General features: G+C 50.3%; 2 protein-coding genes across 24 annotated transcripts in view; one reads left to right on the forward strand and one right to left on the reverse strand.

Moving 5' to 3' along the window:
* The window catches only part of Mapt (microtubule associated protein tau), a 94091-nt gene extending 73031 nt beyond the window's left edge, over positions 1-21060 (reverse strand). For all 23 annotated transcript variants that reach the window (XM_050120414.1, XM_050120411.1, XM_050120413.1 and 20 more), the window contains exon 1: positions 20919-21060. The gene's annotated coding sequence lies outside the window, so the exon portion shown is untranslated. The remainder of the gene's footprint in view (positions 1-20918) is intronic.
* Nsf (N-ethylmaleimide sensitive factor, vesicle fusing ATPase) overlaps positions 1-26249 on the forward strand; it is a 594435-nt gene that overhangs the window by 173582 nt on the left and 394604 nt on the right. The window lies entirely within an intron of this gene.

Raw genomic sequence — 26249 nt, forward strand, 5'->3', positions numbered from 1 at the left:
AAATGGGCCCAAGGCCTGGGACCTGTACCACGTGTGTGTCCTGCTCAGGGGTCTGAGCATGAAGGAGCCTAGGAAGAACAATCTTGGCACCATGCTGTAAGCCCCTAGCACGTCTGGAAGGTTCTCTTGGCTGAGGCACCCAGGTGCCCAGGCTAGTCTGCCAAGGCTGGTAACAGCATGGGCTTGCCATAGACTCTGAGAACACCGAGCTACCATGATCTCAGCCCCTTTAACTCAGATGAGAATTAAATCCTACCATGTTCAGGGGTAGGGTTAGGTGGGGAGGCAGGGAGGAGAAGAGGACCCATAGTGATGTAACCTACACAGATGTAAACCAACCCACTCTAGATGTGTAGGCTCAGTAACCAGGATTGACCATGGGCAGAGCTCTCTGTATTGGGTGTGAGGCACCTTTTATGGGTCTCCAGAGGTGAGGCAGGTGGGAGGATGGGGCTTAACAATGAGGTCTTTGCAGCCTCCCTCCAGGTTCTTTCTGGTGAGCATGCCCAATGTAGGTAGAAGCAGTCAGCAGAGAATTCACCCAAGAGGTGAAGGGGACCAGGAGGGAGGTGTGGTCACGGCACATGACAGCAAAGTAGGTCAAGTGGGCACTGCAGGAACCATAGCCCGGGCGACTTAGAGACAAGGGGCAGGTATCCTTCACCATTTTGGAGGCTGGAAGTTTGAGACCAAAGCACTGGGGGACTCCATGTCTTTCCCACAGACCCTCATTCATGAGGGCCCCTGTTTCACCTAAGCTTCGTCTCCTTACCCCATTGCCGAGGGGGCTGAGGATCTAACAAACATTTCAGACACACACGCTTCAGATCGTGGTCTACTCCATATGACCGAGAGGGTGGAAAAAGAGTTGGCCAGTTTTCCAAAATGATGTCTGCTTTAAAAAAATACATTACTATAATATAAGCAATTCAGGCAGTTTTCTAGGATCTTAGGTGAGAGGAAATCTCTTCACGCGTGACTTGTATAACAATAGGGGTGAGGGGCCAGGTTATGGTTCCAATGGGAAAGTGTTTGCTAAGCATGCACTAAACTCCAGGTTCGATCCCCAGCACCACACAAACTAGGTGTGGTAGTGTGCCTGGGTAGTCCCAGTGCTGGGAGGTGGAGGCAGGAGGATCAGAAGTTAGTTCGAGGTCATTCTCAGCTACATAGTAAGTTCGAGACCAGGGAGACTCTCAAAAATAACTGATTTTTTTAAAATATTTTATTTATTTATTATGTATACAATATTCTGTCTGTGTGTATGCCTGCAGGCCAGAAGAGGGCACCAGACCTCATTACAGATGGTTGTGAGCCACCATGTGGTTGCTGGGAATTGAACTCAGGACCTTTGGAAGAGCAGGCAGTGCTCTTAACCTCTGAGCCATCTCTCCAGCCCAACTGATTTTTTTTTAAGGTGTAGTCCAGGCTGGCTCAAAATCATGATCCTCCTGCCTCTGTCCCCTTCAGCAAATGCTACCAACATGCACCACCACAACTGGCCTAATCTATTTATTTTTTTCCCCACTCACTAAAGAAATGAAGCCCTACTGGTTTAGGAAGAAACTTAAGTGTAGCAAACGGAGTCAATCTGTCGCTACCTTAATTTGTGTGGCCCTGTAAATGTTTTGAGAACACTCCCCAAAGCAGAGCCATGTGTGGAGCCCTTCACACAGGTCTACCCTAGCATAGGTGAGCACAGTAGGTCTCAGGAGGGGTGGGACGCCCGCTCACTGGGCGCTTTACACATGACTTCTACTCCTCATGCAGCTCCGCAGGAGGGGCACCCCTATTCTTAATTTCCAGACGAGGGACCGAGCTCAGAGAGGTGGAGCCATTTGTCCATTACAGACAGCCAAGACACGGCTTCCGTCTGAGCTCTTGCCAGTGTATCTTACCTGCTCTGCAGGATGACAGGAGGAGGTGGGTCCATGTTATCTCACATCCAGCAAAGAGGGGGCCTGCCTGGTGGGAGGCACAGTGAGCGGCCAAGAGGCCCCTGGACCTCCAGGTACCCCTGTGGGCGGGCCAAAACACAGGTGCCATTGCCTTTCTCTCTGGACCGTGTTTGCCACTGGGAATGCCCTGCCTCCCTAGGCAGTGAAGCCTCACACGCCTAATTGATTTTCTTCTGCATCAAACGCTGTTGAGTTGTTCATGCCAGTGGGGACAATTGTCCATTTGCCGAGGAAGCTGGTCTTCCATTGTCTGCTGAAGGATCATGGGGATTGGGGGAGATGGGTGGGAGATGCTCGGCCCAATTCCAGCCTCAGGGGAGGGAATCTGCTCAACACCATTGCTGTGCCATACTGAGCCTTCTGAGGGATGGTGCCCTGGTTGCTTCCTGGGGTGGAGAGATGGTCCTTAAGGATCAGTCTCCAGATGGTTCTCTCCATCCTTCAAAGGAAGTGGTGCATGGGTGTGTGTCTGTGTGTATGTGTGTGTGTCACACACGCACACAAGCTGGGCAGGGGCGGGGGATTCTGGAAGGCTTCTGCCCACCATGATGGGCTGCTTGGGAAAGGACTGGGCAGCGTCAGGGCGTGGAATCTGCACCCAGGGAGGCAGGGGGATGGAGACAGGCAGCATCCGTTTCTCCTCTGCCAAACAGGAAATGCTACCAGCCCTGGAGTGGCCCGGAGCATGCAATGAGGTCATCTATCTGTATGAAAGCACCAAGAGAAAAAAATAGCAGTGGGGTTATTTTTGATTTAAAGAGGATTTGCTATTATAAAACAGCTTTGTCTCTGAGGGGTCACATGACATGTAGGACCCTAGTGACTAGCTGGGTTGTCCCAGTCTACGTAGAGAGTTAAACATAGTAACCCATTTCTCCTTGCTCACCTGACCCATCCATGTTTGCCTCAAAGATAACATTTGTTCCTGGGTTCAACTATATATATGTTCTATGCATGTTTTTCACAGACACATGTGCACACCTACGCATGCTATGCTCCTAATGTATTTTGTTGTTGTTGTTTTGAGAAAGAGTCTCTATGCTTTGTAGCCCTGACTGTCCTGGAACTCTCTCTGTAGACCAGACTGGCCTCAAACTCAGAGATTCACCTGCCTCTGCCTCCCCAGTACTAGGATTAAAGGTGTGCGCCACCACTGCCTGGCTGCTCCTAAGTATTCTATCCCTATGCCTCATCTAGAAGGTTCCTCTGTCTCTGGCTAACTGGCAAGGGCCTGGTGCAACAGCTTCCATCTCTCTGTGTGACATAAGATGGTTAGTGAAGATCAGAACTTCCTCCCCGGGGATGCCACCCTGGTCACCTCCACCTGGGGAACCTTTTGAAAGCACAGTCTTCATATTAGGCCTTAAACTTTTGGGGGAGAGTAGGGAGTGGTGTTTGGGACAGGGTCTCTGTGTTTCCCAGGTTGGTTCTGATCTTAAAACCCTCCTGATAGAGCCTCCCAAGCCTAGAATTACAAGCGTGAACCACCAATCAATCTGGCTAAGAAGCTTCCTATGCTGCGCCCCCACTTTGAGGTGAACCGGAGCCTTACTGTACACACTTATCTTTTAGCAAGGCCATACATACACTCGGGGAAAAGAATGGAGATTAGAAAAAGAGTGAACATGTCCTTTCCTGCGTCCCACTCACAACTGCTCCCCACAGAGGCTGCCGTTGATGCTGAGTTCCGTCTCTCCTTCTGAGTGTGGCTTTACAGACTGCAGGCGCAGTCTTTACTAACTCACGGTACCAGTCATGCCCACCCTGCTTGCCAAGGAACCATGCCTGTAAGATGCATCTATAGCTACATGCAGGGACACACTGCCTTTCTTTAAGGACCACGTTCTATTAAGCAGTTCCCTCCCTGGCTGTCAAATGGCAGACAATTCCGCACATGTAACCTCTGCTCATACAGGAAGGATGAATTCCCAAGAGTGTGCTGCTCTGCCGCCTGGTCGCTAGGCTGCGGTCATGGCTCACACCGCTCCGGATCTCTGCCATCTGGGGCACAGGGAGGGCATCTCACCGTGGTGAGCAGCAGCCTATTACAGCAAGTTCATTCTCCTCTCCTGCTTTTCCTCTTTCTCCCACGAAGCGTGTTTTCTCTTTACAAGCCCCGAGTATTTGGAGTCTTAAGAACCATGTTCTATTCTGGGTGACCCAAGACCTCTTGGTGGTCTTGAACTGTGGGTCCCATGAGTGTGGGGGAACCTCTCTGGTGTGAAAGACAACGGTGATAAAAATGAACCTTTACCAAGCTGGCCTGTGCTCACCTCCGAGCTGGCTTGGGAGGAGAGCTCCTCACACGGGAAAATGGGATGTCAGTCTTTGACGGCGTCCGGTCCGGTGCTTTCCATAATGCGGTGTGACAGAAAATGTGGAGGCACTTCGACCCACTTCCCTTGAAAGTCCTCTGGGAATCTGGACCCCGCAGTGTTTTCTAGCATCTTCTAGGCCTGTTGTCATGCCCTCCCCTTCAGCAGGGCCCCACCACCCATCACTGGACAGACAGGAAGCCTCACAGGCTGTGAATTTCCTAGTGGCAGCTCAGGTAGCAGAAACAGTGTATAAGCTGGGTGTGGTGGCACAAGCCTGTAAGCTCAATTCTCGAGAGGCTGAAGCAGGAGAATCACCATGGGTTTGAGGCCAGCTGGGATATAGATTGAGCTCAAATCCAGCCCGAGTTACAGAGTGATACTATGTCTCAAAAAAACTAAATTTAAATAAATCAAGGTGTCAGGGGAAGTGTACTCCCCCTAGGTTTGAGAGGAAAAGCCCTTTCCAGGTGGTACCAGCTATCTTTAGCATGTGGCCACATTATTCTGATCCCTCGTGCCCTTTCCCTTCCCCCACCTCTTCGGATTGAATTTAGGGCCTTATGCATGCCAGGCGAGTGTCCTATCACTGAGGCCTAGCTTGTCCCCTCCCCTGTTTCTGTTCTAAAATCACTAGGATAACCCAGCCTCCCTTCTTCATCATAAGGCCCTTATTACAACCACGGTTGCAAAGACCCTTTAGCAACTAAGGTCATAGGTTCTTGGGGTTAGGACCAGATACTTTTAGGGAACATTCTGTAGCCTCCTACTCTGATGCTAAATTTTTTTTTCTGTTCAAAACACCTTGTGTGCTTTTCATAGATTATATTTTTAGTTATGTTTGTATGTGAGGGAGTAGGGGATGCACAGGTGAGTGCAGGTACTATGGAAGCCAGTAGAGGGCAGTGGATTCCCCTGAGCTGAAGTTACAGGACTTGGGAGCTGGGTAATGACCTTGGATCCTCTGAAAGAACAGGAAGATCTCTTAAACAATGGCCATCTCTCCAGTTCTTGGGCGTCCTTTGTTTTATTTTGTCAATTCCAGTTGTTTAAAAAGAAAACATGTGTGTGTGTGTGTGTTTTGCCTGAATGTGTGCATGTATGCCATGTGCCCTTGGAGATGAGCAGAGGACATTGTATCCTCTGTGACTAGGGTTACAGCAGATAGTTGTAAGCTGTCGTTTGGGTGCTGGGAATCAAACCCAGACCCTTTGGAAGAGCAGCCGGTGTCCTTAACTGCTGAGTCACCTCTCCAGCCTTGATTTGATACCTCTATCTGGAAACCCAACTATTGGAGTCAGCTGGAGTGCCGGTGATTAGTCTTCGTCGGTCCATGCCACAGATCCATTGTCATTGATGAGGAACTTATGACTCATGGTGCCATTCTAGTAAACTTAAGGCACCCAATTTAAATTTTAAAAAGACAACTGTATCTCTCTCTCTCTCTCTCTCTCTCTCTCTCTCTCTCTCTCTCTCTCTCTCTCCCTCACACACACACACACACACACTGCCAAATTGTACATGTGTTTCTACTTTTAGCATGTAAAATCCAAATGCAGAACTGTAACTACTCTCTAGAAGGTAGAGAGATGCGCACACGGGCCGTTGTCCAACGTCCTTCCCCTGTACATTCCTTTACTTCATTCATGAATCCATACCCACTTACTCATTCACTCACTGGTGACTGGCACTCATTCTGTATCCCGAGTATGCCAGGGGCTGAGGACACAGAGGGGAAATGCCCCTCAACATATGGGCGAACTGAGGAGCCTGTTCCCCAGGGAGGCTTGAAAGAGTGGAATGAGACGCTGTCATGGGACTCACACATAATGGGCATAAACAATGAGGAAAGGGGGTAAAATCAATTTGATTTGAAACTAGACAGAAACTCGTTAATTTACCAATTACCTTTAAATTCTTTTTCCTGTTTTTAGCCTTTAGTTTCAGGGAGGAAAATAACTTGTATCCGAAGATGAGTTACTTAACTGGGGCTGTGTTAACCTGGGGTGGCTCCTCCTCTTCGTGTTCCTTCTGGATCCCTGGATATTTGGGTGAGCGTGGGCCTTGGCCCCAGCCTCCCTCGGCTACTCCAGTTCTAGCAGCCACATGCTTCCCAGGACAGCCTGTCAGTCCTGCAGCCTCCACCCACTCCTCCTCAGCTCCACGGGGCTGCCTGGACTGTGGGAGTTTTCTTCTCACCCATCCCTCATTGCTACAGTGTCGGAAAGCACTGCAGCCACAAACAACACCTACGCCAGAGCACAGCTTGTGTGGGATAGGTTGAGCTTTTCTTTTAAAGGAGAAAGCAACCTGTGTCTTTATTTATCATCTGGTACAAACTCTCAGGTCTCGGACCAATGCAGCCAGGCAGCCATTTCTTTGTCTCTGAGGGGAATGTGGGGGTGCCTGTCTATCCTCCTGCTCAGGGCTGCAGTTAACAATGGCAGGACCCACCCAGGTGAGTACAAGAATTAAGAAGAAATCCTGGGTTCAAATTCCCCATCTGGGGGCTGGAGAGATGGCTCAGTGGTTAAGAGCACTGACTGCTCTTCCAGAGGACCCAAATTCAATTCCCAGCACCCACACGGCAGGACACAGCCGTCTGTAACTCCAGTTCCAGGGGATCTGGCATCCTCACACAGACATACTTGCAGGCAAAACACCAATGCACATAAAATAAGAATAAATAAATCTAAAAAGATATTCCCCATCTGCCTCAAACTAGTCAGGCGATTTCAGATGCTCGACTTTCCTGAAGCCTACCGTACCACCCCAAATCTCAGTGTTCTTTCTAAATTAAAAAAATTTGTTAATTTTTGTGTGCATGTGTGCACATGCACGAAAGCACGCATATGATACGCATGCGGGCCACAGCCAAGGTAAGAGGAGAACCTCTGGGGATCGGTTTTCTCCTGCCAGAGTGGGATTAAAAGATGAAACTCGGGCAGAAGGACTTTTACTCAGCAGCCTCTCACACATGTCAGGAAACACACCCTTGAGGAGAAAGAATTATGTTTTTCTTTTTTCTTTTTTGCTTTGTTTTTCAAGACAGGGTTTCTCTATGTAGCCCTGGTTGTTCCAGAACTTGCTCTGTAGATCAAGCTGACCTTGAATTCAGAGATCTGCCTGCCTCTGCCTCCCCAGTGCTGAGATTAAAGGCGTGTGAAACCACTGCTCAGCAAGAATTCTTAATGTACAGGTTTGTGTCGAAAATTAAATGACACTGTCCATTTTAAAGTAAAGTACTATTTCCTTGATTATAACAGAGGCAGGGGTTGTCCTACTAGCAAGTGGCCACCCCAGGGGCCTCTCTATTGGAGTCACGGTGAAGATAGTCATGAGTCTTCTGTGGCACAACCTTTGACAGTGAGCTTTCCAAACACCAACGTGGCCAATCTTCTATGGGCTGTCTAGTGGGCCACTGAGAGAGACCCTTGTCCTTGTCCCTGCTGCCCCACATATACAGGGCTGCCATCGACACCCAGTCTATAGTGCCGCAGGACCCACTAAGTAGAGACTTGCTCTCCAGGGTCTGCGCCCTTCAGTTGAGGGACTTTCTTGTAGAACTTCGCAGTTCTTTCCCTGAATACCTTTTATAGACTGAAATGGTTCGCATATGGTATCTTCTCATTGCAGCTCATAGATTTTTTTTAAACTGCTGGTAAGAATGTGGGAGGTGGCAAGGAACAGAGACACCATCTCAGTCGGAGGGGGAGCTGTGGCAGATGGATCTTAATTCTCAACACCAGAGAAGCTCCCTGAGCCATTCCTGGTAACAGAACCCAAGCCTCACCTGTGACCACCTCCCTCTGTTCCCATCACCCCCCCTCTTCTGGGTCCCAGACTAAACAAAGCACAGGAGTCTGTGAGTGCAGAGTCAGGGGCTGAATGGACCAGAAGATGCACACCATAGGGTCCCCTGTCCACCAACCCACTGCCCACTCTGACTCTCCTCCCTGCCTTTGCCTGCCTTGTTCAGGGCAATTGTCCCCTGTAACTCTCTCCCTGGAAACACTGCCTGGCTCTTCCTTGAGTTTCTTTTCACACTGCTCCCCTCGCACCCATCTTCCAGCCTGATAGTTCGGAACCCCGTGGCGCTGTGGTGGCTGTGAGCTGGAAGATTTTAAGAGAGTCGGGTTTGGTAAGCGTGGACCAATCCATGCTGCTAAATTTGGTTCTGCCGTCATGGGCCGCATGAAGCAGCAGCCTGGTTTAGAAGCTTGTTTTCAGGTTAAAATAATTTCTCCAGGCTCATGTTACAAGTGACCCGTTCGCTGGGCATGCTTCCCAGGTCCTTAGCACTACAGACGGGTCCTTTGGCTCCTGCAGAGGTCCTTTGGGTTGGCGGAGAGAGTGGAGCCTGAAGGAGGCGGCCCCAAGGGCTTGATGGGACAGACCTGGGTTTAAGGCACCATCTGGCTCTTTCCTAAGCCCCCCATTTCTTTGCTCCTGTGCAAAGAATGCTCCCCATGATCCAACCTCATGGGAGAACGAGGACCAAGGCACAGTTTTTAGTAAAATAAACTCAACCAATAATTGCTGTGTTCTGTGTGTCTTCATACAGCCAGCCAGATCTGGATCACGGGGGAGACAGGCTGATAGGCTGGTCTGAAGTAGAACAGACAGCAATCAAGTATCTCATAGAAAATGTGCTTTTTATTTTTAGGTGTTCAGACCAGTGGGACCGTGGATCAGCAGGGAGAGACTTGTTTTATTGGAACAGGTCAGGCTTACCCAGCACCAGCCTGCATAGCTTAGGAGCACACGGCTGCATTCACCCAGGGTTCTAGCAGGCACACCCTGTAATTCCAGCCCCCAGGAGGCTGAGATAGGAGGACTGCCCTGTGGATGGCAGCAGCAAGTGGTGCCATCTATGAAGGAGATACGGCTGGCAGCGAGAATGGAAGGTTCAGAGTCTGGGTGGCGGGCATGAGGGCAGGCTTGGCTTAGCAGGTGACAGAGAACATGACTGGGGATTTATGGGTGGACAGGGGCGTGACTGACAACATGTTACTCCCAGGAGAGTCTGGCAACGGAATGCAAAATGGGTTGGACATAAATTTTAGAATTCTCTCTAGGAAATATCGTTTCTATAATGATGCCAGGGTAAGGACTAAACTCATTTTGGAGGCAGTGAAAGCAGAAGTAGAGAGACAAAGCCGGGTGGGTGGTGTCTGCAGGAAACTCGTGGGTCCACTCCGCGACGCGGAGGGAGGAAAGCATTAAGGCTGGAGTTTGCCACACAGGGGACTGGAAGGTGGCAGGTTGCAACAGCCCAGGGGGCAAGGAGCATACGGTAATGGGTCTTGGGCTTCTAAAGGAGCAGTGAGGTGGGGGTCAGAAGACACTGAAGCCCAGCCTTGAGGTGAAGCCAACGGACCCTGTCAGGGTGGGCTTACACAATGGTCCTACAGATTTCCCATCGGCCCCATACTCCAGAAGCCCTTCCTTTCAGGCTGCAGCTGTAGCTCGCTGGGAGAGCATTTGCTCAGTACACATGAAGCCCTGAGTTCAATCCCCAGTCCTGGGGGTTGGGAGGGCAAGAAGACAACTTCCTCGCACAGGGCTAAGCCAATGAACCTCAGTGGCCGCTCAGTTGAAGCCATTCAGTAATGAGCCACCGGAGGGTCACGCTGTCAAAGTCAAAGCCCGGCTCTAATTTACTCTTGCCTTAGTGGAGTCTTGTCACATGCTAACACCGACTGGCAGAAGCCACCCTGGGAATATTTAGAATATGAGGTTCTGTATCAAGCCTGCATCAATTAGGAAGAAACTGAAAATTCCACTAAAAAAATGGGAACGCTCCCAGGAAATTCCATTCAAGGGTCACAGTTTGAGCCCGAGAGGAAGTCCCAGCCCCTTTCCGGAGAAGCCAGCATTGGCATGGGCTAGGAATCAGGAGGTTACCGCACCTAGTGCCCTGCACCCTGACTGTGGGTCTCCTCCTCTCTAAAATGGGGACAGACGTGGCTAGTTCAGATTGGACTTTGGCCACCTGTTCTTCCTTCTGGGTACAGCCTGTGCTGACCTGGTGTTCACCACAGGGGACCAGCTGCCCCCCGCTGGCTGGAAACAGGGACAGGGTGGCAGCAGCTGTACCATGTCAGGCATCGGGCTCACTCAGCCCACGAGGGACCTCTGATCAGGCATCCGCAGTGGCTGCTGGGAGTCAACCCCTCCCTGGGCACTGACTTCTGAGATGCCTGAAGGAATTCTTACGGATCATTTCATTCAAGTTCTGTGAGAACTGAGGCTGAGGCCTTACCATCCACTCCACTTCAAGGGGAGACGGAACCATTCCCATTTCATAGGCGAAACATAGAGGTCCAGGAATTCTCCCTCTTTGCCGAACATCTCTTATTGGTCAATGGGAAATGTAATAAATTCAGGATGAGCAGGAAGACTACGTGATGAGAGGTTCACTGGCTTCTCTAATTCAGTCTTGCCAGTGACAAATGATGGATCAAATCTTTTAACGTCTTATTTTAAGCCTTGGTCCTGACTATCAACTTATAGCATGAATTCTGCTTATCAAAAGTTTTTTTTCCTGCAATTCTCCATCAGCCATTAAGCACCAGGATGTGATTGTTTATGTTTTTATGACACCAAAAGGCAAGCATTTTCAGTGCGCTCAGTCCTTATTAGCACTCTGCAGGGAACAGCGCAGCCATGATTAGCCTTTTCCCAGGCACAGCCAAGGGAGGGACTCTGGAGCCTGGAGGAGGAGCCCAGCACTGAGCCACCCTGGAGGCCTGTCATTCCCAGGGATTATTGGAGGAGAATATTCAACAGGTTTAAAGAAGGCCCTGGGAGAGTGTAAGGATCTTCCATTGATCGAATTTAGGATTTTTTTTTTGTGTGGTTGTGTGTGTGCAAAATTTATCTTTCTATTCTGATCTGGCTGCGTAGGTACGGGGCTGAGGCAGAACCGGTGTGCCAAGAACAGATTGAGGCCATGCAGTATTTCCTGTGTTCTTTTGGGAAAAGACTAAGCAGGGAATAGGTTGGTAGTTTCCCCAAATGCTGTCCAAGTCTTCTAGGCCACGGGCAGCTTTGAAAGAGACCTGTTCCTACTGGTCCACACTGTGGTTTCCACTGTGCCCCAGAGGCATCCGGCGGTTACGCTGCTGAATTCACATAGCCAACTTTTCCTCTGACTAGTAACATAAATGTACTTGAATTCTGAAGCACTGCCAATATCAAGGTTAAAATGTGGCCAGGTTTTCAGCAAACTCAATATAAAAACTTCAGACATTCAATAGCAAATATTCACATTTATGGGTGTGTGTAACTAAAGACAGTCTTTAAGCTTCTCTTAGGACTGGTCTCAGATTGTTAACTCATCTGTAAACCCATTTTTTTGGGAGTGGGGGAGGCCACCAGGGAAGGACATGACAAGAGAAATAACTTGGTGAAATAAGTGTTCCTGAGGCTTGGTGGGGATGGCTCAGTGGGTGAAGGACTTGCCACACAAGCATGGAGAGCCAGGTTCAGACCCCAAGCACCCACATAAAAACCAGCGGTGGCAGCATCTGTCCCTAACCCCAACACTGACTGGGCAGTGGGGGAGGGGTGACAAGTGGACCTGCTGGCTAGTCAGTCTACTGGAAATGGCGCACTCAGAGAAGGCATGGAGGGGCGGGAGAGGTAGCTCAGCAACTAAGAGCAACACCTCCTCTTCCACGGGATCTGGGCTCTATTCTTGGCACCCACACGGCAGCTCAAAACTGTAACTCCAGTTCCAGGGCATCTGATGCCTCTTCTGACCTCCACAGGCAGAGGCACACGCATGATGCACAGACATTCATGCAGACAAACGTTTATACATATAAAATAAAAAAAACTTAAAATGTGGGGCCATAGAGGGAGACACCCAACCCCAGTCTCTGGTTTTCAAACAGTCACAACAGGCAAGCATGGGGTCGAAGGGATTTAGATTTGAGCCTGATGTGTTTTCTATGCGAAGGATTTTGGAGTTCTGGGGGCCTTAGAGACAGGCAAGAATACACCTGCCTTTCACTTAACACAGAAGTCTCCCCGATAGGTGCCTTCCTGGCTTCTTGCAGTAAGAAATGAAAGACCAACTCGTCAAGGCTGGGGTCCACAGGGCCTGTCTGCTGCCAGGGCAGCCTCCTGCCACAGCCAAGCTCTTGCTCAAGGTCATCTAGGCTGTGGGAAACCTTTTCTGTCTATCCTATTTGCTATACTAATATCATATAATGTGAGCCACCATATAGCTATTATATCTTGCTACAACAATTGCATCACTTAAGTAAGTACAAGCTAGGGGCTGGGGAGACATCGGTTAAATGACTGTGTTAAAAGCATGAGCACCCACACTGCCTCACCTGACTTGTATGTGGGTGCTGGGGGTCTGAACTCAGGTCTTTATGCGTGTGCGACAAACATTTTACCTCCCAAGCCACTTCCCACCAAGCCTAGGAACCCTTACTTTAGGGTCTCAGAACTACTGATGCTCATCAGTAACCCCAACAGGTGAGCTCAGGCAGGGATGGAGACAGGAGATCCCAGAACTCATGACCCAGCCAGTCTAGTCAATTACCTAGCTCTGGATTCAACAAGAGATGTTGCCTCAAAAATAAACAGAGGCTGGAGAGATGACTCAATGGTTAAGAGCACTAGCTGTTCTTCCAGAGGACCTGGGTTTGATTCCCAGCAGTAACATCACAGCCCACAAACATCTGTAACTTCAGTCCCAGAGGATCTAACACTCTTCTGGCCTCTGTGGACACCAGTCACATACATGATGCACACTCTTACAGGTAGACCAAATACCCACAGACATAAAATAAAAACTTTAGAATAAGTAAACAAACAAATAAGGTAGAAAGCAATGTAGGAAGGTACCTGGTGTTGTCCTCTGGCCTCCACTGCATATACACGTGTACATAGCATGTATACACATACGCCACACAAGCCTGCACACACACGCACACATAAAAACATTTTCCCCCCAAAAAAGTATAAGCATGGTTCAGTGAGATGGCCGAGCAGGCAAAGCGCTTGTTCCCAAGCCTGATGACCTGACTTTGAGACCCAGGATGCAGATGCTGGAAGGAGAGAACTTACTCTCACAAATTGTTCTATGAACTCTGCGAGTGAACTGTGGCATGTATGCATGCATGCACACACATTAAGTAAATAAATACATGCTCACACATACGCTCAAGGGGCTGGAGAGGTGGGTATATGGTTAAGAGCCCATCCTGTTCTTGTAGAAGACTCAGGTTTGGTTCCCAGCACTCACACCTGTGGCTCATAACTACCTGTAAGTCCAGCTCCAGGAGATCAGATCTGATGATCTTCAGCCTCCGAGGGCACCCTTACATACACGACACACATCCACACACACATAACTGAACAAACAAACAAACAAAATTAAAAATGATTTAAAAAAACTGATGTATCCTGATCTTAGTCTTGATCCCGTGGCGGAGAAGACTTCTTTAGCATGTTATATTGAATCACACACGGCTCTGTTTATTGGGGGTTTGGAATCCCCAGGTTCTATCTCCCAGGAGTATGTTTTACTTAACATTACTCTGTCTTTTGACATCATTTGGCATGAAGGCCGCTCACCTACTGGCTTCTGCAGGATGGGAATCACCCCTTTCGAAATCTCCCCACAGGCAGGGCCTTCCCTTTACTGCCATTACTTTCTCAGTCCTGAGCAGTGGCTTTTATTCAATGAGTAAACCAGAAGCCCTCTGGGCCTGACACACGGAGCCAGGTCACCCTTCCCGGGAGGGAGGGAGGGAGGGAGGGAGGGAGGGAGGGCGGGCCGGAGGGCCGGAGGGCCGGAGGGCCAGTGTGGGGCATGCAGGGAAGGCTGGTGTGGGGAGTTCGCAGTTTATTCCTGGCATGGAGCAGGCTTCAGGAAGGAAGCAGACAGAAGCAGGACAACAGATAAGTCCCTGCTGTGGCAAGAGTCCTGTGTGTACATTTAAACCTGTGTGTGTGTGATCTTGGAGATCCACTTCCGCCCAGACAACAATGCCTAGTTCCAGAGGATCTGGGCTTCGTTCCTGCTTGGTATAATTTATCTATTACAGCATATTCCAATAGGGGCTCAAGATGCCTCCATATGCTATTTATCACAGGTGCCCGTCCAAAGGATCGTGTTAAAGGATGCCATTTGGTGAGCAGTCACGTGCCAGGCCATGGTGAGCACCCATCACCTCATTTAAACTCCTTGGGAACCTTCTAGTCAGGCATTATTATATCCTGGGTCACATATGAATATATTAAAAAAATCTCCCCAAGAAGCTAAGCACCACCTTATGTTGGATTGCTGGGGGAGATGGGAATGGCATCCAAGGACTCTAAACCAAATGACCTCTGCTTGCAGGTCACTGCTCTGTGCTGGGCACCTGCTCTCCAGGCACTTATACCACTTTCTTGAGTAGCTGAGGTACAAGATACATTATTTCCTGGGATTTCCTATTGAGTAGCTGGTAGGGCTCAGTGAAGAGCCTGCTGGACCATGAGCAGAGAGAAAAGGTTAAGATAATGGCCTGGAAGTCACTTGAGATCTTATTTTGCAGAAGTCCGTTCTTATGCACACCCCTACGGAACAATCCAGAATGCCACAGGTATCTGGGGTGAACTCAACACTGCCTCCCCACGAAGTCTAGCAGCTGGAGGCAGGGAAGATATTCCTGGATAGCCACAGCAGTGAGGCAAGTGTGACAGTGTGGGCTCCGTCCCTGGCACTGGGGGTTAGGCAGGAGGTTTGTTCCCTTGCAGTCACCTCATGGAGAGCAGCAGTGAGCCTGTGGCCCAAGCACTCTCCATAGCACCAGAAACAACGTAAATGCAGCTTAGAGTCTCACCAGGCAGCCAGCACAGCCTCCAGGGCCACTGTTGCCCAGGAAGACCCAGGATGCTTGCAATGAAGGCTTCTAGTGCCCATAACTCTACATACGTTTCAGAGCTGGGCCTCAGCTATGGGTGCCAGTGCTCTACCCCTGGGAGGGACAGCATCTAAGACATCCCCCAACACTTCATGACTTCACCCCGACCACAGCTGAATCTGACTGATCTCCAATCTTTGTGTATATATGCTTTCAGTGTGTATGTGTGTGCACGTGTGTGCGCATGTGTGTGTGCATGTGCATGCATGCGTGTGTGTGTGTGTATACAGGCATAGGTGTACATATGCTCACATTGGGTGGTTTCCTGCATCATTTTCCACCTTATTTGTAGAGACAGAAACTCTCAGTGACCCCGGAGGTCGTGAATATGACTAAACTTTCTGGAAAGAGCATCAGGGGCCCACCTGTGTCCACCCTTGCCCAGCACTAGGGTAACAGATACATACATACCACAGCACTCAGCTTTTATGTAAGGGCTGGGGATCTGAACTCAGGAAGGTCCTCATGTTGGGGACAGGCATTTTAACAGCTGAGCCATCTTCCCAGCCCTCCATCCCCCAGTCTCAATTAACAGTTGTCTCTGAGTCAATCACACCTGGCTGCCCCTTCGCATGACAGATGAGTCCAGGACCCCTGAATCAGGTGGGGGTTAATGTCCCCGGGGAAGATTCCCTCTCTGTTTGATAGGCAGAGCACCAAGATGGAGCAAAGTCCTTTGCTCCAGATGTCAAAATCAGACACCGAACACTTAAATCCATACACCTGTAACTTAGTCTAGCCTGTGATCCAATCAGGTTCTTGCAAAAAGACTGGGTGGTTGGAAAGTCTGACTAGGTCCCCAGGCTAGCCCACAAAGGTCTATTAAACCTCATGGAGCTTAGCTGTGTGTCACGTGCTGAGCATCCTGCACTGGTTATGAAATCTCTCTGACTGCAGCATCTCTGTCTCTCAGGGATGGTAACACTCTGTAAGTGAGGTAGCTGTGAGGACCATAGGTCACCTCCTAGAAGACACGCAATGCGTGTAACTGAGCTCAAAAGTGCCAGAGAAAGACCGTTTCTACAAAAGGGCTTCCCCATGCCAGTGCTAGTGCCAATGCCATTTGGGGGCTGTCCTGTCATGTTTAGCAGCATCTCTGGCCTCTACCCACAAGATGCCAGCAGCCGCCCTCCCATACATAACGACTTTCCAGGCATCTCAGCCACCATCTGAGGACCATGATTTTCCAGGAAAAGATCCATTGAACAGTTAGGGACATCTCTCTTTCTCTCCTGGCCAGATACCCCTAACTCCTGTGGGTTGAGTAGCCAGAGGGGTGCTTCTGAGGGTGAAGAGAAATGACGGTCTCCGAAGTGTTGATGAATGAGGACAGTGGAGGGAGAGGAGAGGGTGAGGGTCCCCACCTGCATTCCAGTCACCTGCAACAGGACTGTGACTACCCCATGGGTGGCCTCTTCTCCCCTCTCTCCACTCTTCCTCCCCTTTTCACCAACAAGGGGCAGGTGAGCCACCTGTGGAAGCTATGGGAGCAGCAGTAGATCACAGGCAGCTGTCTGGGCACCAGCTGGACCCGCGGGAAAATAGATTGGATTTGTCCCCAGGCTTCCCAGATGCTGTGACCTTGACTATGCATCCCACTCCACATTCTCTCCGATACCCTCCTGACCTCTGTCTCTCCATTTTATTCACTTATTTGTTAAACGATTATGGGCCAAATACCTATTATATGTCTAGCTCTGTAGTAAGTCTCTAAGGGTATTTTATTTTTTTATAATCTCCTTTGAAGTGATTCCTTTTCAGGAGGGGAATCAAAAAATCTTAACTAAACACACAGAAGGGAAGGCACTGTTGGAAAGGTTCATATATTCAATTGGAAAAACAATGTATCTTTTCACACACAGCCAGGGAATCACAAAAGTCACATACAACATGCTAAGGAGAGATAGAGAAAAACAAAAATCCTTAGAGTTTTAAATCAATGGACTGGATGTATTGATGTTAAAAGGGGGAGCAGGAACAGTCAGTCTACACAAAGGGCACCAGAGCCCTCTCTAGCCTTCCAAGGACGAGGGGGTCAAAGAGCTTGCTCAGTACAAGGGCTCATTTTCCTGGTGGGAACAAGCCTGGCCTCACCTCAATCAAACCATTACTAAGTTTTCTTCTTGCAGTTCCTGGGCACTATCTGTTTCCTTTGTTCGTCTCTAGGGAACAGAGCCTGACACTAGAAGCCACTTAAGAACCACGCCCTTCCACCACCATGCAAGCGTGTGTACAGGGTCTGTGCAGGGCCAGAGAGACACACTACGGACTGGCTCTCCCTCAGCCCCCCCCCCCCAAAAAAAAAAAACCTAGCCAAGCTAAGGAATACTGAGATCATCCTAAAATGACCTCCAAAGCCAAGCCAGGTTACTGCTGTAATCTAAACACATCTGCCAGCAAGGCAAACGGTGCACAAAAATCAGCAGACATCGCAGGCAGCTGGGGGAGGGACGGGCACACTTAGCTAGATAACCATTCATTTAGAGAAGCTTTGCAAAATGGCGAGTCGGCAAGCAGTTCTTACAGCAGACACAAACGGCAGCATCAAACACAGATGACATCTCAGAACTATAACCACAGAATTAACCTACAGAAGGTCCACACTTCCTTTACTGCTTTGAGACCCAACAATTGAAGGGGCAGGGCAGGGATCTTGCAAAATTTGGGCAGTTCTGAAAAGCCCAGGTGGGAGCCAAAAGAGACCTGGAGGGAATGGTTTGTCTGTTCCAGCTCCCATCATCCACCCAATGCTAGCCAGCCGGAAAAAAAGACTTGGAGCTACAAGTTTCTGAGCGCTAGAGAGTGAATAGGGCCTCGGGGGGGCATAAAAGGGCTCATCCACCTGCTGAGGTAGTGGCTGAAATCTTAGCTCTTTTTGGGTACTTGAACCCCTTTGGATGAGCCCAGGGTGGCTCAGCGCGCCACAGTCTCGGCTTCAGCACAAACTCCTAGCTCTGAAGTGAAGCAGGTTTGTTAAAGCTAGGGCCGAGCCAGGAACGGAACCTCTCAATCTCCGCACAAGGGCCAGGCAGCAACCCCTGATGATCTTTCATTAACAACCCAGGCCTTGGCGACCAAAGTATGTCACCCGACTGCCAATACAGTGCAAAATGGAGCGAGTTCGAAGACGCGTGGTCCGTGCTTTGTTTCTTCACTTGGTGAAATGTTCTCTTTCCTCCCCCTCCCGTCGATCTCCCACCTACAGGACTGTGACACCTTTGCCCAACTGGCCACAATAGAAAACGTCCCTCTCAGGCTTCCCTATTCCGCGCCCATTCCAAGAGTCTGGCTTCTTCTGGATTAAGAATCCTGCTCCCAGCAGTCCGTCATGGGGCGAGGGATGGGTCATATTTGAATCCATCCTTCAGCTGCTCGAAATCTCTATCGGGCGGGCCCAGGCACGACGCCACAGCCTCTGGCCGCGGTCTGGCCGGGAGAGGGCGTTCCACCCCCAGCCGAGACATTTTCAGAAATGCAGATCAAGCTGGGCAGCCGACGTGGGCGATTCGGCCCTTAAGAGGTGCTCGCTTGGTTTCAAAACTGCACGCCTGCACCAGTATTCAGTGGTAGAATTAACCAGAAAACCTCGAAGACTGGGGCTTACTGCAGGATGGGGGAGGCTGCTAGGACCTGTTCGATTTCCATCCTTCTTCGGTTTCAAGGGATGTTGTAAATGTGGACTTTTAAGTGAAAGTCCCTCATTTAAATAATATTAACAAAATAATATCAGTCAGTATGCCTATAATAAAAATACAGCAGATGTGCCTATCTGGATGGCTATGGTTGCCAATGCCGATGAGACTAATACTCCTTCCCCGGAATCTTCCCATAGGACAAACTGGCACTGACAATCTACCCCAGGATTCCGACTCTCTGCTGAGTAAGGGGCCGGGTAACGCCCAGAGGTTCCTTCTCTGGCTGGTATGGTTCTCATGACAACCCCTAACCCGCCCCCCTCTTCCCCATGGGTTGGGAGGGATGGGTGTGGCCGCTGCATCCCAGGGGATCGCATGTCCCCTCCTCACACTCTCCCACCGGGAGAGGCAAGAGGTATCAAAGGTGGTGGTGGTGAAGCCAAGTTTGCCGAATCTCCCCCATTCCCGAGGGGGATGGAGCCCCTAGCAGTGAAACATGGTGGGGTGTTGTCCCCAGGACGCCCTGGATGTGGGGAGGGACGTGATTCCTCTGAGGACACCTGCACACGAGAATCTACCTCGAATACCACCCGTGTGGCTCAAGTTAACGCTCCCTGAAGCTGTGCCGAACTGGGGGAGAGGGATGCGCGGGGTCACGTACGTTCCATGCGTGCCCTGGGGGCTGTGACTAGACCCCAGCACGTCAGTAGATCCAACAAAGGGTCTGAAATGAGTGGTGTGGGGGAAAAAATGATGGAGTTGCGCGCCGCGCGTGGGTAAATATCCTCGTCGAACGAAAGCCAAAAAACCAGGAGGGCAGATCCTAAATCACACAACCTCGACGAACAAAGCAGCAAGCTCCCTACGAAGACCCCAGGTGAACGACCGGATGAGCATGGCGCAGAAGCTAAATGCCAAGATGTCCACGTTCATCATGCCCCTGCTCTTCTCAGCGGGTCCTCCAAAGCCCGGCCACGGCACTTGGCACGCTACGATAGGGACGTGACTCGCCGCAAAAAGATGGCACCTCGCGTTCAGAGGGGGAAAAAAAACCGGGGGAGGGGTAGCAGCGGGAGGAGACACATCCTACTCTCCCCCTCCTCTCCCACCCAGGTCCACACCCACTGCCGCAGTGAGGGGCGAGCCCTGCGCGCCAGCTCGTGCCTCCGGCAGGGAGCGCACATGCCGGGAGCCGGGAGCAGAACGCAGAGAAAGGAATCCGCCCTGAAATGCACCTGCAGCCCTCGCGCAGGTCTGTGCTGGGCTGTGACAGTGCGAGCCCTCGAGCGGGGAACCGCGGCTGGCAAGCCCGCAGACACCGCGAGGCCAGGTGATCGATCCCTGCCTCCGAGCTTCCACATTGGGATCCGCGCACTACCTTCTCTCGGGCACGGCGGCGCTGCCCCTGTCACTGTACCAAGCGCGCTCAGGGGGAAGGGCGGCTAAAGTGACAGCGCCTGGACCCCTCCCCATCCTCTCGATTCCTCCCAGCCCCCAAATGTCCCCTGCCGGCTTCTGAAGGAGGAAAAGGGGAGGGGGCGGGACACCGCCTTAAATCAGGGCCAGTGAAGGCCCCGTCAGAATCCCTGTCAGGGAGGTGTGGGAAGAGGCATGCAGGCAGTCATCTTTTCTAGGATCCAATCCACACCTTCCTTGGGACTGATGGCAATCGGGGACAGAGAAATCTGACTTCAGGTTCAGTTTCGGTGGTCATCGTTGGACCCCCATACACACACACAGACCCACGCCCATTGCGGCAAAAAGCTGCGATCTAGAGCACAGAAAAACCCCCTCCTCTAGGTCACCGCCACCCGCGCCCCACCCTGCTGGCACAGACGCCCCCCCCCGTTTGTGTGGAATGGATGGTGCGGACCCCAGCACACACAGACACACGCATTCACCCGCGTGCGTGCATCTTTTGCACGCGTTTCCTTCCCAGCTCCCTGGCGCCGAGGCCCCCTCCGTTGCGTCTGACTGATGCCCAGCGCCCTAAATCCATCTCTGGGGCGAAGGGCGGCAAGAGGATGGCGCACAGGGCCAGATGGGGACCAGATTTCAGAGCATGGGGGCACTTACCTGATGATCGACAGAAGGCGAGGACAGAAGAGGAAAGAGGAGGAGAAGGTGGCTGTGGCGGCGGCGGCGGCAGAAGGTGGGCGGTGGCGGCGGCGCTGCTGCTGGTGCCGGAGCTGGTGGGTGGCGGAGACTGGGAGCGCGCGCGCCGCCGAGAGAGCGCGTTCCCGAGGCCGGCGGGCGGCGCAGGCGCGAGCCACGGGAGCGCGACCCTCGCGAGGGGAGGGGCGGGCAGAGGCCTGCGGGGCGCCTCCCCTCCGGCCACCAGGGGGCGCGCGCGAGCGACCCGCAGCCCTCCCTACCCCATCCCCGAGTCGCCAGGCTTCGCCCGGCTCCTCGCTTCCCTTCCCGGGTCCCGCCACGCCTCGGGCCTCCGCGCTGACCGCCGCGCGCACGCGCCTGCTCCGTGGCGCACGCGCACCCCGGCCTCCTGGGGCTGCAGCCTTTGTCTAGTCCAGGGGTCTCCTCCCTCTGTTCCCGTGGGTGGGTTCGAGGCGGAGCGGTGAGCCGGTCCTTGTTGGCTTTTCAGTTCACCTTTGCAGGCTCATTGGACCCCCGAGGCCTCCTGCTCCCAAAATGTGGTCCTCTGGATAAAGGCCACTTTTCCAAGGGTCGCTGTTTGCTTGCTTCCCCCCCCCCCTTTTTGGTTAATGGCCAAAGTGAATTATTTCTTTGACAAATCCTCTTGAAACAGATTAACTTTGATCGTAATACAGTTTAGAATTTTCTTGCAAAAAAAAATTTTTTTTTAAATCAAGGAGCATTCAAACCCACTAGATATCTTAACCGGGACCCTAGGGAAGAAAAATCTTCAAATAGATAAGTTTTAATGATGGCTTACCACACTGCAAGGCATTTTCACAGTTATTTTTATCTCGTTTGTTGAGACACCTTTGAGAGCTGAATTTTTAAGGTGCTTGCTGGAGATGGCCACCTGCTGGATGTTAGGCTTCCGGCGTGGAAACTGGGCATTAGTCCTCTTTCTAGCCATGTAGCCCTGGGCTGGTTTGTTTCTCATCTCCCCAAAGCCCAAAGCTCTTGGACAGCTGGAGCCTGTTCAGATGCAAGGAACAGGAGCAAACAGCCCTTGCCAGAGAGGGGAGATCTTGTCTTGAAGCTTTCATTTGAATGACTTTTTTTCCCCCCTTTCTTTTATAAGGCATGTTCTCACTAAGTATCCCTGGCTGGCCCAGGGCTCACAGAGATCCACGGGTCTGCTTCTGTCTCCAGAATGCTGGGATTAGAGATGTGTACCACTATCCCTGCTATTGTTAAAAACAAAAACAAACAAGAAAAAACAAAGCAAGACAACAACAAAAACATCTGTGATCCCAGCATTCAGGAAGGCTGAGGCAGGAGGATCACCAAGAGTTCAAGAATATCCTGGGTTGCATAGTGAATTTTGCTGTGCTTGCAGAGGACCTGGATTCCCAGCACCCAGATGCCATCTCACAACTGTCTGTAACTGCAGATCTGGGGGGTCCCACACTCTCTTCCAGATTCTAGGGGCACCAGGCATGCCCGTGGTACACATACATACATGCACGCATACTTAGCAGCAAAACATGGATAAATCTTTGAACCAAATAATATGCAAGGCTTTGGGCTCAATTTTCTGGCGCCACCAACTTTTTCCTATGGACTTAATTACTGTATTGTCTTGGGGCCTCTGGGTAGATGATAGAAGCGGCTCTTACTTCTTAAGCCTCGGGTTCTGAACTTCTAGGTCTGACCTTGCTTTTGTTCTAGCTCTCACCACCCTGCTTCAAGATTCCTGCTTCAGTTCTGACATCTAGGACCTTAGCGGTCTCCCCGCTCTCAGTTTCCCCTCTCTCCGCCTACCTGCACTCCTGGTCAGATCAGTTTTCAGATGTGATCCCTTCCTTCATGGCAGTCTCTCGCCCAAAGATGTCTCCCAGCTTCCAGACAAGTGCACTCAGACTCCTTGACCCAGCATTCAACTTGTCCCTTGATCAAAACACCCCTCCGTTCCACTTTTCTAGATCACCAACTCTGTGGCTAGGCTGCTTAACTAAATCCCTTCCCTACCTCTGTGCTCTGGGGTTCCTTTTGCCGACAAGTTCCCTGTTCTTTCTCCTACCCACGAATACCTACCTAACCTTCAAAATCAAGCTCAGATTTTAACAAAGCCTTTTCCTGTCGCCCCAAGTGGAAGGGATATTTCTGGTCTCTACAAAGGAACTTAGCCAAATTGTTCCCGAGAAGAGGAACTTGCAGGGCTGGCATTTTATTGTTGTCTCCAGTAGTTGCTTTTTCCTGGGTGGGGAATCATACACCCTTGTCCGTTGTCAGCTACGTGATGCAGACCTGTCCAAACAGAAACGTAAGGCAAGTCTCTGTGTTTGACTTCCTTCCCACTACTAAAAAGACACGTTGCCTGGGGCTGCTCCCACAGCCCAGATCCTGGAGTGGAAAGTCCTAAGGGCCTAGTACATACAAGATGAGCAAAAGTTAAAATTTGTTGCAGAAGCCACCAAGATTTTGGGAGCTGGTTGCTAGCATGACATAAGCTGACTATGGCAATTTAATAAGTGTGTGTGTGTGTGTGTGTGTGTGTGTGTGTGTGGTTTCTTATACAGTAACAACTTGCACTCACTAAATGATAAATTGTATTTATGTCATTATCATTTTCAAGGTCAATGCTTTTGCTACACTTTATTTTCTTAATATGTGTCATCTGGAACCATCAAAGTGACACTCCTTCACATTCAAACTTATCATTATGAGCCCTTAGTAGAGAGTATGATGGAGAACTGTCAAGGACCTAATGACACTGTGGTCCCCCGATACCGAATGTTCACATTTGCCCACACTAAATGGAGGTGATGAATGCTAGAAAGAGTTGTGAGCGAGTCTGTCCTTTAAATGTATGTGATGTGGAGTTGAGTGTTCATTCCAGATAATTTGATCACTGTGGGTAGCTAATGGCTCGCTAATGCAGGCCAAGAAAATGTATCCCCTTCCATCCCTCTGCCCCTCCCTCCTGCTGAAATAGAAAGCTCATGGCCTCTTGGGTCCAGCACAAACATACACAGGCAGGACTGTAGAAGGCAGATTAGCATAAGGGAAAGGAAATGGACAGGGGTAGCAGGAACTGTGTGCCCAGTCTCAGCCATCACATGTGAGGTTAGACAAATTCATGACCTTTTCCTGGCTTCAGTTCCTTTATTGAATAGTCTCAGATGGGATTGTGTAGTGATGAGCTGCGGGCACCCTAGATCGATAGTCTGGAAGCTTGGCCACTAAATGTATTCACACACACACACACACACACACACACACACACAACCTGAGACACTGAGACAGACGGATTCTAACTAGTGGTTCCAACCAGACTCCAGTGGTACAGGTACGCACTCCAGGTCAGGGTATGTAAATTCTCCCTCCCTGAGAGATTATGGAAACAGGCCCCTTCCATTGTATGCCTCTACCACTTCTCAGAGCCTTGTTCTTCGTGGGGACGAGGTTGGGTTGTTACTTATGGGTCCATCTGGAGGCAGGGGAGAAGCGTGTGGAGGAGGTACTGGTTGTCCCGGAGGCTGGCACGGGATCACTTTGGTTATATGGTCGTCCCCAACTGAAAGATCAATAAATGTAGGAGACTTGTGAGTTCTGGATTTCAGTAAATGCCACTGTCCACCTTCGTTGGTGGTAGCTAAACGCACCCTGGGAAAACGAAAACTGAACTTGAGTCTGTTATGAGACTGTATGGATATGATGAGTGTGTTGGGAGACCATAGAGAACAGAGGGTAGAAAGGTACTAGGGAAAGATGAAGCCAGTTTCTCCTAAGAAAGAAGGTCATGCTCATACTTCTGTTATCAGAAAGTGATTGTCTTAGTTAGGTTTCTATTGCTGTACCAAAACACCATGACCACAAAGGAAGTTGGGAAGAAGAAGGTTTATTTGGCTTACACTATCACATTGCTGTTTATTACCAAAGGAAGTCAGGACAGGAACTCAAGCAGGGAGGAACCCGGAGGCAGGAGCTGATGCAGAGGGCATGGAGGGGTGCGGGTTACTGGCTCCATCCTCATAGCTTGCTCTGCCTGCTTTCTTATAGAACCCAGGAGTACCTGCCTAGGGATGGCACCGCCCACAATGGCCTGGGCCCTCCTCATTGATCACTAATTGAGAAAATGCTTTACAACTGAATCTCACTGAGGCATTTCCTCAACTGAGGCTCCTTCCTCTCTGATGACTGTAGCTGTGCCAAGCTGACACCTCAGCCCAGCCACAGCACAGTGGTTCACCTGTTTTACACCATGGAATCCTTTAACATCTCAGGAAATCCCTTTTCAGATAACGTTTTTAAACACATAAAGTAAAATATGTATAATTGCCAGCTAGAGGACTGGATCAGTGGTTAGAGCGCTTACCGTTCTTGCAGAGGATCCAGATGTGGTACCCAGCATCCACATTTGGTGGCTCATAACTGCTTGTAACTACAATTCCAGGGGATCTGGCACTCTCTGCCCTCTATGAGCGCCGGCATGCGTGTGGAACATATAACCATGTACATACATGCACACATATAAGTAAACATATAACCATGTACACACGTGCACACATATAAGTAAACATATAACCATGTACACACGTGCACACATGTAAGTAAACATATAACCATGTACACACATGCACACATGTAAGTAAACAGAAACAAATCTTTAGGATGTGTACAATTACATAGCATACTTTCTTTTCTATTTTTCTGTTTTTTTTTTTCTTTTTGGTTTTCCAAGACAGGGTTTCTCTGTAGCTTTGGAGCCTGTCCTGGAACTAGCTCTACTGTAGACCAAGCTGGCCTCGAACTCACAGAGATCCGCCTGCCTCTGCTTCCCGAGTGCTGGGATTAAAGGTGTGCGCCACCGCCGCCTGGCACATAACGTACATTTTATGTATGGTTATCAAAACATTAAGTCACCATGCTACAGTGTTGGTGACATGAAGATGTGCTGCCCAGATCTTCAGGGAGGACATGCCCAGTTCTGGGGAACTCTCTTCAGACAGGCCCTTGGCTGTTCAGACCTCCAGGGATAGCCTCAGCTACAAAAGTCCCCCTCTTCATGGTGGCACATACCTATAATTCCAACAGTCAGGAGGTAGAGATAGAAGAATCAGAAGTTCAAGATCATCCTAGGCTATTGTGCAAGTCTGAGGCTAGCCTGGGCTACATGACACCATCTCAAAAATAAACCAAAAATAAATAAATTCTCCTGTTCTGGGAAGCCCCATACTCAATGACTGATAGAGATGTGGGTCCTCTTGGCCCCACAGACACTCATATGGTTCATGTTAACTTTAGAAGAAG

Source organism: Alexandromys fortis, unplaced genomic scaffold, assembly GCF_014885135.2.
Source record: "Alexandromys fortis isolate MF-2015 unplaced genomic scaffold, M_Fortis_MF-2015_v1.1 scaffold_174, whole genome shotgun sequence".
Lineage (NCBI taxonomy): Eukaryota > Metazoa > Chordata > Mammalia > Rodentia > Cricetidae > Alexandromys > Alexandromys fortis.